The sequence below is a fragment of the Humulus lupulus genome, chromosome 2 (assembly GCF_963169125.1).
Source record: "Humulus lupulus chromosome 2, drHumLupu1.1, whole genome shotgun sequence".
Classification (NCBI taxonomy): domain Eukaryota; kingdom Viridiplantae; phylum Streptophyta; class Magnoliopsida; order Rosales; family Cannabaceae; genus Humulus; species Humulus lupulus.
In genome coordinates this window covers 48,126,613-48,143,728 of record NC_084794.1, presented here as the reverse complement: position 1 = coordinate 48,143,728, position 17,116 = coordinate 48,126,613, and the positions used below count along the sequence as shown (strand labels likewise).

The following is a 17,116-nucleotide window of genomic DNA, read 5'->3' as shown; positions in this document are numbered from 1 at the left end:
TTAGTCATTTATCGAAATCCCATTAAATCCTCGAATATTCCTATAAATCCTTATTTAATCCCGATATGTCCAATATCTACCAAACTACTACTTGTTACTCAATAAATTCCAAACACATAATATAAAATTACCCCTAGGTTCCTCCCGAGCCGGGTATTCGACCCCATTCTGACTTTCAAGCTAAACTGCTCCCTAGGACTGCCTTGAATCGTGCATCACATATATATCATCACGCACACGTGGCAACAATCACAATACACACAAATATTGCATTTATGGTCCTCAGCAGGCCAAAATTACAAACATGCACCTAACAACCAAATGGGGCCCACATGCATATTTAATTCACCTAAACATGCATTTCTAATCACATACTCACCGAATTCACAAATTAACATAATAAATGACTTATTGCCCTCCAGGCACACTAATCAAGGCCCTAAGCCTTATTAGCAAATTTGGGACGCTACAACTATCTTCTCACAAAAATTTTGTCCCTGAAATTATCATAATAAATCAGGATACCGATCCAGCATATTTGACTCAAGCTCCCACGTTGCCTCTTCTACCTTGTTGTTTCTCCACAGCACTTTCACCAAGAGGATGGTCTTCTTCCACACGACTTTATCCTTCCTGTCGAGAATCTGAATCGGCTTCTCCTCATAAGACAAATCCTGGTCCAGCTCCAAGTTCTCATAAGTCAGTTTATGCATAGAATCTGATACATACTTCCAGAGCATGGACACGTGAAATACATCATGAACCCCTGATAGAGCTGGAGGTATCACCAATCTATAAGGTACCTCTCCAACCCGTTCCAGAATCTCAAAGGGGCCAACAAACCTAGGGCTCAGCTTGCCCCGAACACCAAACCGTTTCACTCGTCTCAAGGGAGAAACTCTGAGGAGCACATGGTCACCGACTTGAAACTCTACTCTTCTACATTTCAAGTCCAAGTAACTCTTCTGGCGACTCTGGGAGGTGAGCATTCAAGCTCTAATCTTTTCAATTGCCTCATTCGTCCTCTGAACTATCTCAGGACCCAAGTATCTCCTCTCACCCATCTCATCCCAGTGGATAGGTGATTTGCAGTACCTCCCATATAACATCTCATACGGAGCCACTCCGATGGTCGCTTGGTAACTGTTATTGTATGAAAACTCAATCAAAGGGAGATACTTACTCCAAGATCCCCCAAAATCTAGTACACAGGCTCATAGCATATCTTCTAGTATCTGAATCGTCCTCTCACACTGTCCATCTGTCTAAGGTTGATAAGCGGTACTAAACCGCAACTGAGTGCCCATAGCCTTCTACAGGTTCTCCCAAAACATGGAGGAGAAGGTGGGGTCCTGATATCGCCCAATAAACTCCTATGCAGTCGCAGTAGTAATCAGGCTATGTCGTATCCACAGAGAGGTAAAATACAAAATTAAAAGAAAGATTAGTAAATTAAAAATAATAAACTTTGGAAAAATGAAAATTTGAAAAAGAATATAAACATTAAATGAATAAAATCGAGGAATTAGAATCAGAAAGAAATTATGGAAGGCATAAGTTTCATCCATGCAAACATATATGTAATTTAATAAAATTGATTCATTCTACTCAACTATAATTCTACACCATTAACTATAGTTGGAAAATATATATAATAAAGCTCACCTTAAAATATGTTCTTTAATTAAATTATACTAACTTCTAATTTTAAAAACCTATCATATTATATACCTTAGAGCGACAAAATACCAATGGCAGAATGCAGTAAAAAGCATATAATATAACAAATATCCTAAATTAAATTAAAAGCCTAAATTACATAAGAAGAGCATGACTAGACTTATGTGAAAGACACTAATAAATTTAGAATAAAAATTAGAAGAAAATAAATTTAATTGTAACAAATATATAGAAATGAAGAACAAAATAAAGAATCAATATATTAAAAATATAATGTTAAACATAAACTTCACTCTAGCCTTTCCACAAGAGAATTTAGCCTAAAATAGGCATTGTTTTCACTCACAAAAATGTAAAAGAAAAATAGGAAAAATAAGTGTTTTTCACTCCAATACTCTATCCTCTTCCTTCCACAATCTGATGCTTTTTTTACTCCATTTGGTCCTCTATTTATAGTGTAAATAAGGCTCAAAAACGTGTAGAATCATGTACAAAATAGTGGGGGAAATGGCTGCAAAATTGGAACAAAGTGCGAAAAATATTGTTGAGCCGTGGGAGACAAAGGCTGACGACGTGGGGAACATGTGGGCGACGTGGCAGGCTTCGGAAGGCTCATCAGGTGCGTGTTTCAGGCGCGTTAGTATGCAGGTGGAGTTTTCGGGCACGTGGGGAGCATGGCAGGCGCATCAGGTGGCTGCTGTCTAGCGCGTGGGGAGCGTGTCAGGTGGTGTTGGCAGGCTGTCAGACCATGGTGTTAGAACGTGGCAGGCGCGGCTGGCAGCTGGCAGCTGGGCTCCTTTTTGGGCCTAGTTTTGGGCCATTTCATCTTCAAAAATGCCATTTTCTTCATGATTTCTTCAATTTTAGTTAATTCTTTCTCCTTTCTTTTTCTTTGTGTCAAAAATATATTTTATTTCCTGAAAATTAAACACAAATTAAATTAAAATTAATATTTTCAAATATAAAATATATGACAATAAATCCATGAAAATATTAATTAAAACATAATTAATTTTACACTTTAAGATTAATAAAATGATATTTTTGAGCACTAATCACAACCCCTAACCAGCTTATTGCTAGTCTCTAGCAATTCAAGCGAAATGATAAATGTCAACATGATATATTTCCGGTCAAAAATTATAAAAAGAACTTAAATATTAACACAAAATGTTAGTAACAAGTCAACAAGAGTTATCAAAATTACTTTGAATAAATCTAGAGTTGTGAGTGTGTGCACCAAACTTGTACCTTCTTACCGCAAACCATAGCACATAAAGCATTTGAAATTATGCCAAGTAAAAGTCTCAACTCAATTAACCTCTCATGTAATTGAAAATATTTAAAGTTTAAGGGTTTCACTCATGGAGTTGAAAAAGAAGTAAGCACTGGTATATATTTCGGACACACTCTTAAATAATTATTGAAACGAAGATAGGAAATAAACTATTTGGACAACCACCATAAAGAGTACCACAAAACTAGTTTTTCGGGATTTTAAGTTAAATAGACAATCTTTACATTTATTCTAAGAGCCATAAAATAAAACATGAAATTAATAAACACACATTTTTTTTTCTTGGACACAAGAGACAACATAATTGAAAATAATAGAAATATTGCTCTTGTGTCTTTCTCCTTTTTTTTTTCTTTTTTTTTTCTTTTCTCTTTTCTTCTTCTTCTTTTTTTTTATTTTTTTATTTTCTTTTTCATGAACAACATAATAAAAGGCTCTCTAATAAGATTTGTCCATAGAAAATATTATCCCTAAAACATCATCCATTCATACCACAATACCTTGTCCAAATAATTTTAACCATTTCTAAGAATCAATAAAAATTTAAAAGTTGTTTTCTCAAGTCTCACTTCTCACACAAAAGAATGAATAACTTAAACATGGAAAATTTCTAAGCAAAATGTGCTAACAACCATCTTACCACAACTTTTGGCATGTGCATTAGGTAACTCTAGGGAAACTCTTAGTAATACAGATAACAAAAATTGACTCAAAAGTAACATTTTGCAAAAAATAAATAAGTTATTTTTTAAAAAAATTTGAACGTGAAAATATTAATATGACAAAAATCAACATGAACGTGCATGAATATGCTCACCACCCCCAACCAAAATCTGACAGTGTCCTCAATGTCTCAAAAGATAATAAATGTAAAAGAGCAGGGAAAGAGAACACCTGGATAGCGAGCGTCGAGTGATAGAGCGAATATTGAAATAAAATGACAAAATGGAAATAAACAGAAAACAAACTTATGTACAAAAAATTTGGAACACTACTCAGACTTGGTAAACCGGTTCCACGAGAGTGACTTCTTCAGGCGGGGTCACCCTCTCTATGTAGTTTTTTAGTCCCTGGCCATTTACTTTGAATTCTCTCCCATCAATTGGGTCTATAACCTCAACAGCACCGTTGGAAAAGACAGATTTCACAACATATGGGCCAGTCCACCTTGATCTCAGCTTGTCAGGGTGGATATGCAGACGAGAGTCATAAAGATGCACTCGTTGGTTTAGCTCAAATTCTTTTCTTAGGATCTGCTTGTCATGGGTCGCTTTCATTTTATCCTTGTAAATCCTAGAGTTGTCATAAGCATCGTTCCTTAACTCTTTCATTTCTGACAACTGAAGCTTACGATTGAGTCCTGCCGCCTTGAGATCAGAATTTAGACTTTTAACTGCCCAATAAGCTTTGTGTTCCAGCTCAACAGGAAGGTGGCAGGCTTTACCATAGACTAGCTTATAAGGAGACATACCGAGCTGAGTTTTGTAAATAGTGCGGTACGCCGAGAGAGCATCGAGAAGTCGTGAGGACCAATCTTTGCAGTCAGGATTAACCGTCTTTTCTAAGATTTGCTTAATTTCTCGATTGGCTAACTCAGCCTGGCCATTTTTCTATGGGTGATAAGGTAATGCAACCTTATGAATTACACCATATTTTTGCATTAAGGTCTTGAACGAATAGTTGCAAAAATGGGCGCCTTGATCACTTATGATAGCGCGAGGTGTGCCAAACCTAGATAACACATTTTCCTTTAAGAATTTCACAACAGTTGTGTTATCATTATTTCGACAAGGCACAAATTTCACCCATTTTGAGACATAGTCTATGGCGAGGAGAATGTAAAGGTAGCCAAAAGAAGGTGGAAAGGGTCCCATAAAGTCTATCCCCCAACAATCGAATATTTCTATTACAAGAATTGGGTTTAATGGCATCATATGTCGTCGGGACAGGGCACCTAATTTCTGACACCTTTCACATGATTGGCAGAAATTGTTAGTGTCTCTGAACAAAGTGGGCCAATAAAGACCACACTGTAAGATTTTTGCAGCAGTCTTTTTCATAGAAAAATGACCACCACAAGCTTCATTATGACAAAAGTTCAAAACACTAAAAATTTCATCATCTGGAATGCAACGTCTCATAATTTGGCAGGGGCAATACTTGAAAAGATATCGGTCGTCCAAATTGAAGTTACGAGCCTCGACCAGAAATTTACGTTTATCTTGTGCACTCCATGCAGTTGGAAGTTCGCCAGTCACTATGTAATTGACGATATGAGCGTACCATAGCAACTTAGTGACCACAAAGAGATGTTCATCAGGGAAGTCATCTTGAATGGGTGGGCCATCAGCGGATTCAGAAAATTCAAGACGAGATAAGTGGTCCGCTACCACGTTTTCAACTCCTTTCTTGTCTTTTATGGTCAGATCAAATTCCTGTAACAGAAGGATCCACCTAATTAAAGGCGCCTTAGCATCCTTTTTGGAAAGGAGGTATTTTAAGGCGGAATGGTCTGTAAAGACTGTGATAGGTGAACCAATCAGGTAGGAGCGAAACTTGTCAAGTACAAATACTACAGCAAGTAACTCCTTTTCAGTGGTAGAATAGTTCATTTGAGCACTGTTAAGAGTTCTACTTGCGTAATAAACAACGAAGGGCTTCCCTTCCCTTCTTTGACCTAAGACGGCCCCTATAGTATAATTGCTAGCATCACACATGACTTCGAACGGTAAGTTCCAATCTGGTGGCTGAATGATAGGGGCGGAAGTGAGTTTTGCAACGAGCGTTTGGAAAGATTCCTCACACTCAGGTGTCCAACTGAACACAACATCTTTTGCTAGGAGGTTTGACAAAGGGCGAGCAATTGTCGAGAAATTTTGTATGGACCTCCTATAGAATCCTGCATGCCCGAGAAAAGATAGAATGTCTTTAACAGTCTTGGGGGTGGGCAGCTTTGATATGAGTTCAATCTTTGATTGATCGACCTCAATTCCTCGTTCTGACACGACATGTCCCAAGACTATGCCTGACGGCACCATGAAGTGACATTTTTCCCAGTTGAGTACCAAGCCCTTCTTTTTGCAACGTTTAAGCACCAATGCTAAATTGAGAAGGCTTGATTCGAAGGAATCTCCAAAGACTGTCAAATCACCAATGAATACTAAGTGAATGTGGTCTTATCCTGATCTTCTAAGGCAATCTCGATTTGGTAATACCCTAAATAACCATCGAGAAAACTATAGAAAGGATGACCTGCCACACGTTCCAATATTTGATCGATGAATGGAAGTGGAAAATGGTCTTTGCGGGTGGCTGCATTTAATTTTCTATATTCTATGCACATGCGCCACCCAGTTGTGACCTTGGTAGGAACAAGTTCCCCTTTTTCATTTTGTACCACTGTTACCCCAGATTTCCTCGGAACAACCTGAGTTGGGCTGACCCATTTACTGTCAGCAACAGGATAGATTATGCCAGAATCAAGAAGTTTCAAGACTTCAGTCTTAACTACTTCCTTCATCATTGGGTTCAATCTTCTTTGAGGGTCACGGCGCGGTATAGCCCCGTCTTCCAATTGAATTTGATGGGAGAAAATTAAAGGACTGATACCTTTGATGTCAGCTATCGTCCATCCAAATGCATCTCTTTGTTCTTGCAACACATTGATGAGTTGGCGTTCTTGTGTGGCATTGATCTTGGAGGATATTATGACAGGAAAAGTGTTGTCAGCTCCTAGGAAAACATGCTTAAGACCCTCGGGAAGTTGTGCCAACTTTGGTTGAGGAGCTTGTTCAATAGATGGTTTTGGTGTTTCTCGATCTTGAGGGAGTTCCTCAAAGATTGGATTCCAAAACATGGTTCTTTTAGCCTGTGAGTGTTTGACGATTTCAGGGTTGATGGTAGACTCATTGGGCTCAGAACTTTCTGAAATTTGGAAAAGGTGATTAAAATGATTAGATGTGTATTTCGATTCGACCTCTTCCGAAATAAGTGTATCAATCAAATAGGATTGGAAATACTCATCGTTGTCAGGTGGTTGTTTGCCGATGCGGAAAATGACTAGAGTCATGTTCCCGAAAGAGATTTTCATGAGACCATTCCTATAGTTAATGAGTGCATTTGCTATTGTGAGGAAAGGTCTACCGAGAATGATGGGAATTTTGGACTCTATACTCACTTCAAATTGAGTGTCCAAGATGAGAAAATCAACAAGGTAATAGAATTTTTCAATTTGAATCAGAACGTCTTCTACTATTCCCCGAGGTTTCTTAACTGATCGATCAGCCAATTGTAGCACCACAGATGTGGGCTTGAGTTCTCCTAGACCTAATTGCAAGTATATTGAATATGGCATGAGATTTACACTTGCTCCTAAGTCTATAAGTGCTTGACCAAATTCTTGTTCCCCTATTTGGCATGAGATGGTGGGACAACCAGGATCTTTGTACTTAGGCGGTGTTTTGCAGTCAATTACCGCGCTAGCTTGTTCTGCTAAGAATGCAGTTTTCTTGACATGGCGCTTTCTTTTAACGGTGCACAAATCCTTGATAACCTTGGCATAAGCTGGCACTTGTTTGATCACATGCAACAATGGCAAGTTGATCTTCACTTGTGTTAAAAGGTCTAGGATTTCACCATGATTTTCCAGTACCTTTCCAGTGGATTTTAAAGCTTGAGGAAAGGGTGCCTTTACTGGAATGCTTATTGGCACATCATCATCTGGAGCGGGCTTTGACGTACTCGTTGTCTTAGTTAACGGTGAAACCGCACTTTGACCACTTCGAGTAGTGATGGCATTAACCTCTTTGAAATGTGTTGCCCTTTTTGATGGATTAGAGGTTGCGCGGGAAGTCTCCCTTGCTCTTGAATCGCCAAAGTAGTGTTTAGCTTTGTCATTTGGATTTTCATGTCCTTCATTTCCTCTACCATTTGTGTGAAACAAGATTTAAGCTCTTGAGTTGAGGCTATTTGAGTTTGCGCAAGCATTTGCAAAGTATTCTCAAGAGAATTACTTGACTACATGATATTTTGAGGAGCAATGTATGATTTTGGTGGTTGTTGCTGCTCAGGCCTCCATTGGCTTTCAGATGCTTGGTTTGAATCCTTCCAGCTGAAATTTGGATGGTTGTGCCAACCAGGATTGTAAGTGTTTGAGAAAGGGTTATAAGGCTTCTTGTAATCCCCTAAAGCATTGCATTGTTCCTCATTTCCTCCTCTTAGCTCACCAAGAGTTGGGCCCTCTTGCGGTTGATGTTCCATCCCTCCACAGATGAAGCATGGATCTCGTGTCTCTACCTTTGCAGCCATGTGGATTCCTCTACCTTCTTGAGATTTGAAAGCCTCGAATTGTTGTCTCAATGATTCAATTTGGCTTTTGATGTTGTCATCTTCCCTTAATTGGTAGATTCCCGTTGATCGTGGCTTGTCCATAGGACTCGGTCCATTCCATGTGTAGGACTTTTCAGCAAGATCGTCGAGGTACTCAAAAGCTTCATCGGGATCTTTTTGAAGGAATTTGCCATTGCACATCATTTGTATGAATTTCCTTTGTCCGATTGTGAGACCGTCATAGAAATAGCTGATCAGACGCCAGCTTTCGTATCCATGATGTGGGGATTGATTTATCAAATCTCTAAACCTCTCCCAGACCTGATGGAAAGTTTCATGGTCTTTCTGGATGAAGGTAGAAAGTTGCCTCTTTTGGTTGCTAGTCTTATGGGGAAGGAAATATTTGGTAAAGAATGCTTTTGTCATTTCGTCCCATGTTCCGATAAATCTAGGCCTTAAGGAATACAACCAGCTTTTTGCTTTGTCTTTGAGAGAGAAAGGAAAAAATTTCAATCTCACAATATTGGTGACATCAGCTCGGTTGTTGAATGTAGCCACCACCTCTTTGAATTCTCGTATATGCACGTATGGACTCTCATTTTCCAACCCATGGAAGGTCGGTAAGAGGTTAATCATGCCGGGTTTGAAATCGAAATTTGGCATATTGTTGGGATACATTATGCATGAAGGTGTGGCTGTACGCGTAGGATGTAAATAATCCTGTAGCGTTCCTGGTTGGACTTCATCTTGATGAGCCATCGTGGGTGGTTCGGGAAGTCTCGGTGAATCGGGAGTGTTTGAACGAATGGAAGAAAACGACGAACTAGGAGAGTTTTCTAAAGTTTCTACTTGTTGTCTCACAAATCTCCCTAGTTCGTCTCTGTTTCGTGGCATAAATGTTTTTTTAATTTGTAAGTATTATAAGCGCAATTGTGTAATAATGTAATAAGTATACACCAAAATGTTCCCAGGCCAATTGGAAAGGCTGCCAAGGTACCACTTTAGGCCCAAGAGTTTTTCTAGAACTCCTCGAGGTTCTTAGAAAAGATTGGAGGGTAACCCTAACACAGACCTTATTTAAGAACCAATTTTTCTAAGACAGAACAAGTTTGGTTTTTACTAATTTCCACAATTACACAAATGTTCTCAATATTTTTTTTTTTGTTTTTTTTTTAATTTTATGCTTTTTTCGAAAAAAAACCTAAATCTAGAAAATAAAATTATAAACCTAAAAATAAAATTAAAAAAAAGAAATGAATAAATAAAAAAAATTACTAAGGAAAAATAAAATAAAAGAGAAATTAAAAATTACACTACTTTTTTTTTAATAGAATTTTTTTTAATAGAAAAGAAAAAAAAATTAATTTACTATGCAAACCTTTAATTGTAGAATTACCTCCCCGGCAACGGCGCCAAAAATTGATATCGCCCAATAAACTCCTAAGCGGTCGCAGTAGTAATCAGACTATGTCGTATCCACAGAGAGGTCAAATACAAAATCAAAAGAAAGATTAGTAAATTAAAAATAATAAACTTTGAAAAAATGTAAATTTGAAAATGAATATAAACATTAAGTGAATAAAATCGAGGAATTAGAATCAGAAAGAAAATATGGAAGGCATAAATTTCATTCATGCAAACATATATATATTTTAATAAAATTGATTCATTCTACTTAACTATAATTCTACACCATTAATTATAGATGGAAAATATATATAATAAAGCTCACCTTAAAATATGTTCTTTAATTAAATTATACTAACTTCTAATTTTAAAAACCTATCATATTATATACCTTAGAGCGACAAAATACCAATGGCAGAATGCAGTAAAAAGCATATAATAGAACAAATATCCTAAATTAAATTAAAAGCCTAAATTACATAAGAAGAGCATGACTAGACTTATGTAAAAGACACTAATAAATTTAGAATAAAAATTAGAAGAAAATAAATTTAATTGTAACAAATATATAGAAATGAGGAACAAAATAAAGAATCAATATATTAAAAATATAATGTTAAACATAAACTTCACTCTAGCCTTTCCACAAGAGAATTTAGCCTAAAATAGGCATTGTTTTCACTCACAAAAATGTAAAAGAAAAATAGGAAAAATAAGTGTTTTTCTCTCCAATACTCTATACTCTTCCTTCCACAATCTGATGCTTTTTTTTACTCCATTTGGTCCTCTATTTATAGTGTAAATAAGGCTCAAAAACGTGTAGAATCGTGTACAAAATAGTGGGGGAAATGGCTGCAAAATTGGAACAAAGTGCGGAAAATATTGTTGAGCCGTGGGAGACAAAGGCTGGCGACGTGGGGAACATGTCGGCGACATGGCAAGCTTCAGTTGGCTCGTCAGGTGCGTGTGTCAGGCGCGTCAGTCTGCAGGTGGAGTTGTCGGGCACGTGGGGAACATGGCAGGCGCGTCAGGTGGCAGCTATTTAGCACGTGGAGAGCGTGTCAGGTGGCGTTGGCAGGCTGTCAGACCGTGGTGTCAGAATGTGGCAGGCGCGGCTGGCGGCTGGGCTCCTTTTTGGGCCTAGTTTTGGGCCATTTCATCTTCAAAAATGCCATTTTCTTCAAGATTTCTTCAATTTTAATTCTTTCTTTCTCCTTTCTTTTTCTTTGTGTCAAATATATATTTTATTTCCTAAAAATTAAACACAAATTAAATTAATATTTTAAAATATAAAATATGTGACAATAAATCCATGAAAATATTAATTAAAACTTAATTAATTTTACACTTTAAGATTAATAAAATGATATTTTTGAGCACTAATCAGGTCCCTATCAGATACTATCGAGCTCAGAACCCCATGAAGTCGAACAATTTCCTTCACATACCTCTTAGTATACTGCTCCACAGTATAAGTCGTCTTCACAGGCTAGAAGTGGGTGGATTTGGTATACCTATCCACATTCACCCACATTGAATCATGTTGTCACACGGTCTTCGGCAACCCAACCACGAAGTCCATGGTGATATCCTCCCACTTCCACTCTGAAATCCCTAGAGGCTTCAATAACCCTGCTGGCCTCTGATGTTCAGCCTTTACCTAATGACAAGTTAAGCATTTGGCCACATAGTCCACCACGTCCCTCTTCATTCCCGACCACCAATACAAGGTTCTCAAATCTTGGTACATCTTCATCGTACCTGGATGTAAAGAATATGGAGTGGTATGAGATTCATCCAAGATCTCTCGCCATATATTAGAATCCATCATAACACAAATCCGACCCTTGTACTTCAGTTATCCCATCTTCGAAATAGAGAAATCTCTAGCCACTCCGGCTAAGACACTCTCTTAATGTCCTCTCAACTGGGGTTCCTCCCCCTGCGCCTCCTTGATCCTCTCAAGGAGGGTAGAGTGAAGAGTGATGTTGGCTAACCGACCAACCACCAACTCTATACTCTCTTTAGTCATCTCCTCAGCTAACTTATTGGATATCTACTTCGAACTGAATAACTGTCCTGGGCCCTTCCGACTCAATGCATCGGCCACTACATTGGTCTTCCCAAGATGGTATAGGATATCACAATCATAATCCTTTACCAATTCCAGCCACCTTCTTTGGTGCATATTCAGATCCCTCTGAGTAAATAAGTACTTGAAACTCTTATGGTTGGTGTATATTTCGCACTTATCACGATATAAATAATGTATCCAAACCTTAAGTGCAAATACCACTGCTGCAAACTCTAGATCATGCGTGGGATATCTTTGCTCATACTCCTTCATCTGTCTCGATGCGTAGGCTATCACTTTTCCAGTTTGCATCAATACGCATCCTAAACTCTATCTGGAAGCATCACAGTAAACCACAAACTTCTCATTGTCTGACGGCAGACTCAATACTAGATCGATGATTAGTCGCCGCTTCAATTCCTTGAAATTGTTCTCACACCTATCTGTCCACACATACTTAGTCTTCTTTCGCATCAATTCGGTCAACGGTGTTGCTATCCTGGAGAACCCCTCGACGAACCGCCGATAGTACCATGCCAATCTTAAGAAGCTTCTAACTTATGGTACACTGCTCGGTCTAGGCCAATCTCTCACTTCCTCAATCTTGCTTGGGTCAACCAGAATCCCCTCCTTACTGACAATATGACCCAGAAATGTGACTTGCGGTAGCCAAAACTCGCACTTGATGAACTTAGCATATAACCTATGCTCTCTCAATCGCTGTAATACCAAGCGCAAATGCTGCTCGTGCTCTGTCTTTGACTGGGAGTACCCCAGTATGTCATCAATAAACACAATCACACACTTGTCAAAATAGTCCTTGAAGACCCTATTCATCAAATCCATAAAGGTTGCTGGAGCATTAGTTAATCCAAAGGACATAACTAGAAAGTCATAGTGCCCATATCTCATGTGGAAAGCGGTCTTTGGTATGTCCTCCTCTTTAATCCTTAACTGGTGGTAACCTGACTGGAGGTCAATCTTAGAGAACACTGTCTTCCCCTATACCTAGTCAAACAAGTCGTTGATCCTAGGTAATGGGTACTTGTTCTTAATGGTCAACTTGTTCAGCTCCCTGTAGTCAATACACATCCTTAAAGATCCATCCTTCTTCTTGACGAACACTGGAGCACCCCATGGTGAGAAACTCGGTCTGATGAACCCCAAATCCAGTAACTCCTATAATTGAATCTTCAATTCCTTCAACTCTGTCGGAGCCATTCTATAAGGTGTCCTAGACACTGGCTCTGCCCCTGGCACCAACTCTATAATGACTCGATCTCTCGCTGTGGCAGCAACCCTTGCAAGTCTGCGGGAAGCAAATCTGGAAACTCACATACCAATCTAGTCTCACTCGGTCCAATCAACACGACTCTTGAGGTATCCACAATGCTAGCTAGGAATCCTATGCAACCTTCCTACATTAGGTCTCTAGCCTTCACTGCCGAAATCATAGGTACTTGCAGTCCACTCACTGTCCCCACGAATACAAAGTGTTCCTCCGCTTCTGGTTCAAAAGTCACCATCCTGCGCTTGCAGGCAATCGTCGCCCCATACTTTGATAACCAATCCATCCCTAGAATCATATCGAAGTCATCCATCGCTAACTCAATTAGATTAACCGAAAACTCTCTACTGCCTGTCTCTACTGGCAATGCTCTAACCCATCTCCTAGAGACTACCAGTTCCCCAGTCGCCAACAAAGTCTGAAATCCCCTAGCATACAAATCACTAGGTCTATACATTTGGTCTATCACTCTAGTAGAAAAAAATGAATGAATATCCCCTGAATCAATCAATACAGTAAAAGAAGAACCAACACTAGAAATCTGACCTGTCACGATCGAGGGGCTAGCCTCAGCCTCAGTCTAGGTCAAGGTGAATACTTTAGCAGGAGTGAGACTATCGCTCTGCTTCAGCTCCTTTTTCCTGGCTTGTGGGCAATCCTTCATCAAATGGTTGACACTCCCACAAATAAAGCAGGCCCTGATCCTGAACTCTCCTTGATGTCATCGTTTGCACCAAGGACACACTAGGAAACTCCTCTAGTTGTCACCCCCCCTAACGGCCCCTGAAAGCACCCTGTGCCCTCCTATCCAAGCTAGGAGGAATGAAAGAGTATGGGGCCATTCTCTTCTGCTCACTAGGGCCACTACCTCGACTAGACCCGGTAAAAGGAGGCATCGTCCTCCTAACTTCGCGCCTAGTAGCGTTCTCTCTCCATATCTGATCCTCGACCCCTCAGCTGTAAGGGCCTTGTCCACTACCTGAGCATACGTAGTAGTCCCCAGATCCATGGTTTTCTTAACGTCACGGGCGATCATAACATTCAATCCCTGCACAAACCAATCTCTTCTTACCACATTAGTCAGCACCAAATCCGGCGCGAACTTCGCCAATCGATCAAATCTCAAGGCATACATAGTAATTGTCATCCGGTTCTGAGCCAGGTTGGTAAACTCGTCAACCTTTGCAGCTCGGATTACGACACTGTAATATTTCTCGTTGAACATGTTTTTGAACTCTTCCCAGATCATAGCTGCAATGTTTCTTCTCTAAGTTACCTTATCCCACCAGACGCAGGCATCCTCTCTGAACATGTAGCTGGCACAAGCTACCCTCTCGTTCCCTTCCACCCTCATAAAGTCCAGGATGGAAGAAATCATGTTCATCCACTGCTCTACCCACAATGGGTCTGATCCACCCTCGAAGGTGGGAGGATGTTGCTTCCTGAACCTCTCATACAAAGGTTCCCACCTATTCTCCATAACAGGCTGAACTGGCACTGGCGCCATAGCCTGTGGAACTTGCAACCCAATGCCCTCAGGAGGGGCCTGTTGCCTCAACTGTCAAATCTCTTCTTCTGTTCGGTGAAGTCTAGCTTCCATTTCGGCAAACAACTGTTGCCAATTCTATGGGGCAGGTGGAGGGTCCTGACCCTATTTTTGCGGAGTCTGATTGATCATCGAGGCATCTAAAAAATGTTCCTACAATCAACGACGTCGCTCATCAGGCATGATAACAACATCCAAAACCACCTCCCAATTCACATCAACCAACCATAAACATCAGTCCACAACACATAGACAACATACAACAATCAAGGGGCCATGCCTAGCATCATGCATATGTTAACACATTCTTCATACTCTATATAACATAACCAAGAAAACACGGCATTTAACATGCACTCAAGAATATAATTCAACAATTACCAACCAACCCTGAGTCAAGCTTTTCAATGGCGGCAAGCGTACATGTTCAGTCAATCTCTAGGAACCATAAACCTTGGCTCGCTCTGATACCAAGTTGTAATGCCCTACTACCTTAGAGTCATTACTAAGTGAGTTTAAAATGTGATAATCACTCGCTAATCGAGGTTTAGGTTAAAAGTGTAGCTAAGTTGAGATAAAAACCTGTGCTCAGTCATTAAATACAAAATATTTGGATACTCATTGAAAATGTCAGAAAGTTTTACAGTTGGGATCCCAAAACATTATTTAGAAATATTTACAACTCAAAGTACAATTAAGGATGACTAACCGACAAAATTCAGGTTAATACATAACATTCCACAAAAATGCACCTGGGCGTGGTAGCCAGGCAGGCTGAACATGTACACGTCGCTTCACGCTCTCCGTACTCATGGTTGGTCAACCTTTCCTTTGCCCTTACCTGCAACATAGAGCACCCATGAGATGAAGCCCAGCAAGAAAACTTAACACAAACAATCAACATATAACAAAGCAACCAACAGGCTAAACACATAGCGTCCATGTCGTCCCAGGCGCTTTACCAGGCCCTGGGTTCGCAGTCTACACAGTGAGGATGACTGAAGCATCCGAGAAGGGTCTCACCCTATCGGCTTGCACTCCCTGTGCTCAACGTCGTTCCCAGCCCCTTGCTGTACTCGATCTTCCACTGCATATGCTTAACGTCACTACCGGCCCCTTGTCGTACCCGACTTTCTCCAATTCTCAACCTTCGCCATTCCCGGCCTTTGCTGTTCATTCACAAATATGCAATACATAGCATATAATCAAAAAATACTTAAACAAATACAAAACATAAACAATAGGGCTATACCCTGCAATTCAATCACATAGGGTCATGCCCTGCAATACAAACTATTGGGCCACGCCCTGCTCTACGGGTACAATAGTTTTCTTACCTGTGTCCCAAGCTTCCTGAGCACCGAAATCCCGAGCACAGTCCTCTAGTCTGAGCCTCACTGATAACCTAGTCACAATGTATTGACAAAAGCTATCCATCAAGCTATAATCCATTAAATAACTTTGGAATGAAATTCTAGTCTCCGGTACCTTGGATTATATCAATCCAGGTGATAAATTCTGTCACCTTAACCATTGGATTCCCAAGCCTAAAACCTACAAAATAGCCAATGCATTGAATTAGGGTCGCGACCCAACCCCTTAAGGGCCACGACACGCCCCAATAAAGAGGCACAATGCCTCGCTGGAAGACACGGGTCGCGGCATGCCCTTCCTAGGGCAACAGCGCGCCTCAAGAACAAAGGCCTCCCCAGGCCTTCACGCACACATGGGCTGTAGCATGCCTAGCCTTAGGCCGCGGCTCGACCACCAAACCCAGAAAACCTCCATTTTTCCTGCATTTTCCTCAAGCCTAAACCTTAATTCCTATATTCAAACATCAATTAAACCCATAATTAAGCTTGGATTCTTCATTTACACATCCTAGGCATCGCATCCACCTAAGAATAGCTCCCTAATCCTTACCAACACCATAAATCAAGTTCAAACATAGCTAACCAAACCAAACCTCAAACAAGCTTGAGTTCTCAAGAAAACTAGCAGAATTCAACAGTTTAGTTCAATTTAAAAAATTACCTCTACACTTAAGTCAGTTACTGAACTAATTCCCTGAGCTTTAAGCTTCCCAATCCTCAAAGAACTCACTCAAAATTTTCCAACTAATCCAAAGCCTTCAAACACCAAGAAGAGGAAGGAGAACCGAAGGAGAGAGAGTCTTTAGAGTTTTTATGCTTTATCTTCTTCTGAGTTCCAGCAATTTCCTAAGCCTCTAAGTGTATATCCCATTTACTAAAAAGACCAATCTGCCCCTAAGCTTATCTTAAATTCTCAAGTAACCCCAATGGCAATGTAGTTATTTACCCAAATCCCGTTAAATCCTCGAATATTTTGATATGTCCAATAACTACAAAACTACTACTTATTACTCAATAAATTCCAAACACATAATATATATACCCAAAATACCCATAGGTTCCTCCCGAGCTGGGTATTCGACCACGTTGTGACTTCCAAGCTAAACTGCTCCCTAAGACTGTC

At 39.8% G+C, this 17,116-nt stretch overlaps 1 non-coding gene across 1 annotated transcript; it reads left to right on the top strand.

Annotated features, from left to right (window-relative positions):
- Window positions 1-8,577: 8,577 nt before the first annotated feature.
- Window positions 8,578-8,683, top strand: LOC133820089 (small nucleolar RNA R71). The gene has a single exon (XR_009886523.1). It is a non-coding gene; the product is annotated as a small nucleolar RNA R71 (small nucleolar RNA).
- The last annotated feature ends 8,433 nt before the right edge of the window (window positions 8,684-17,116 follow it).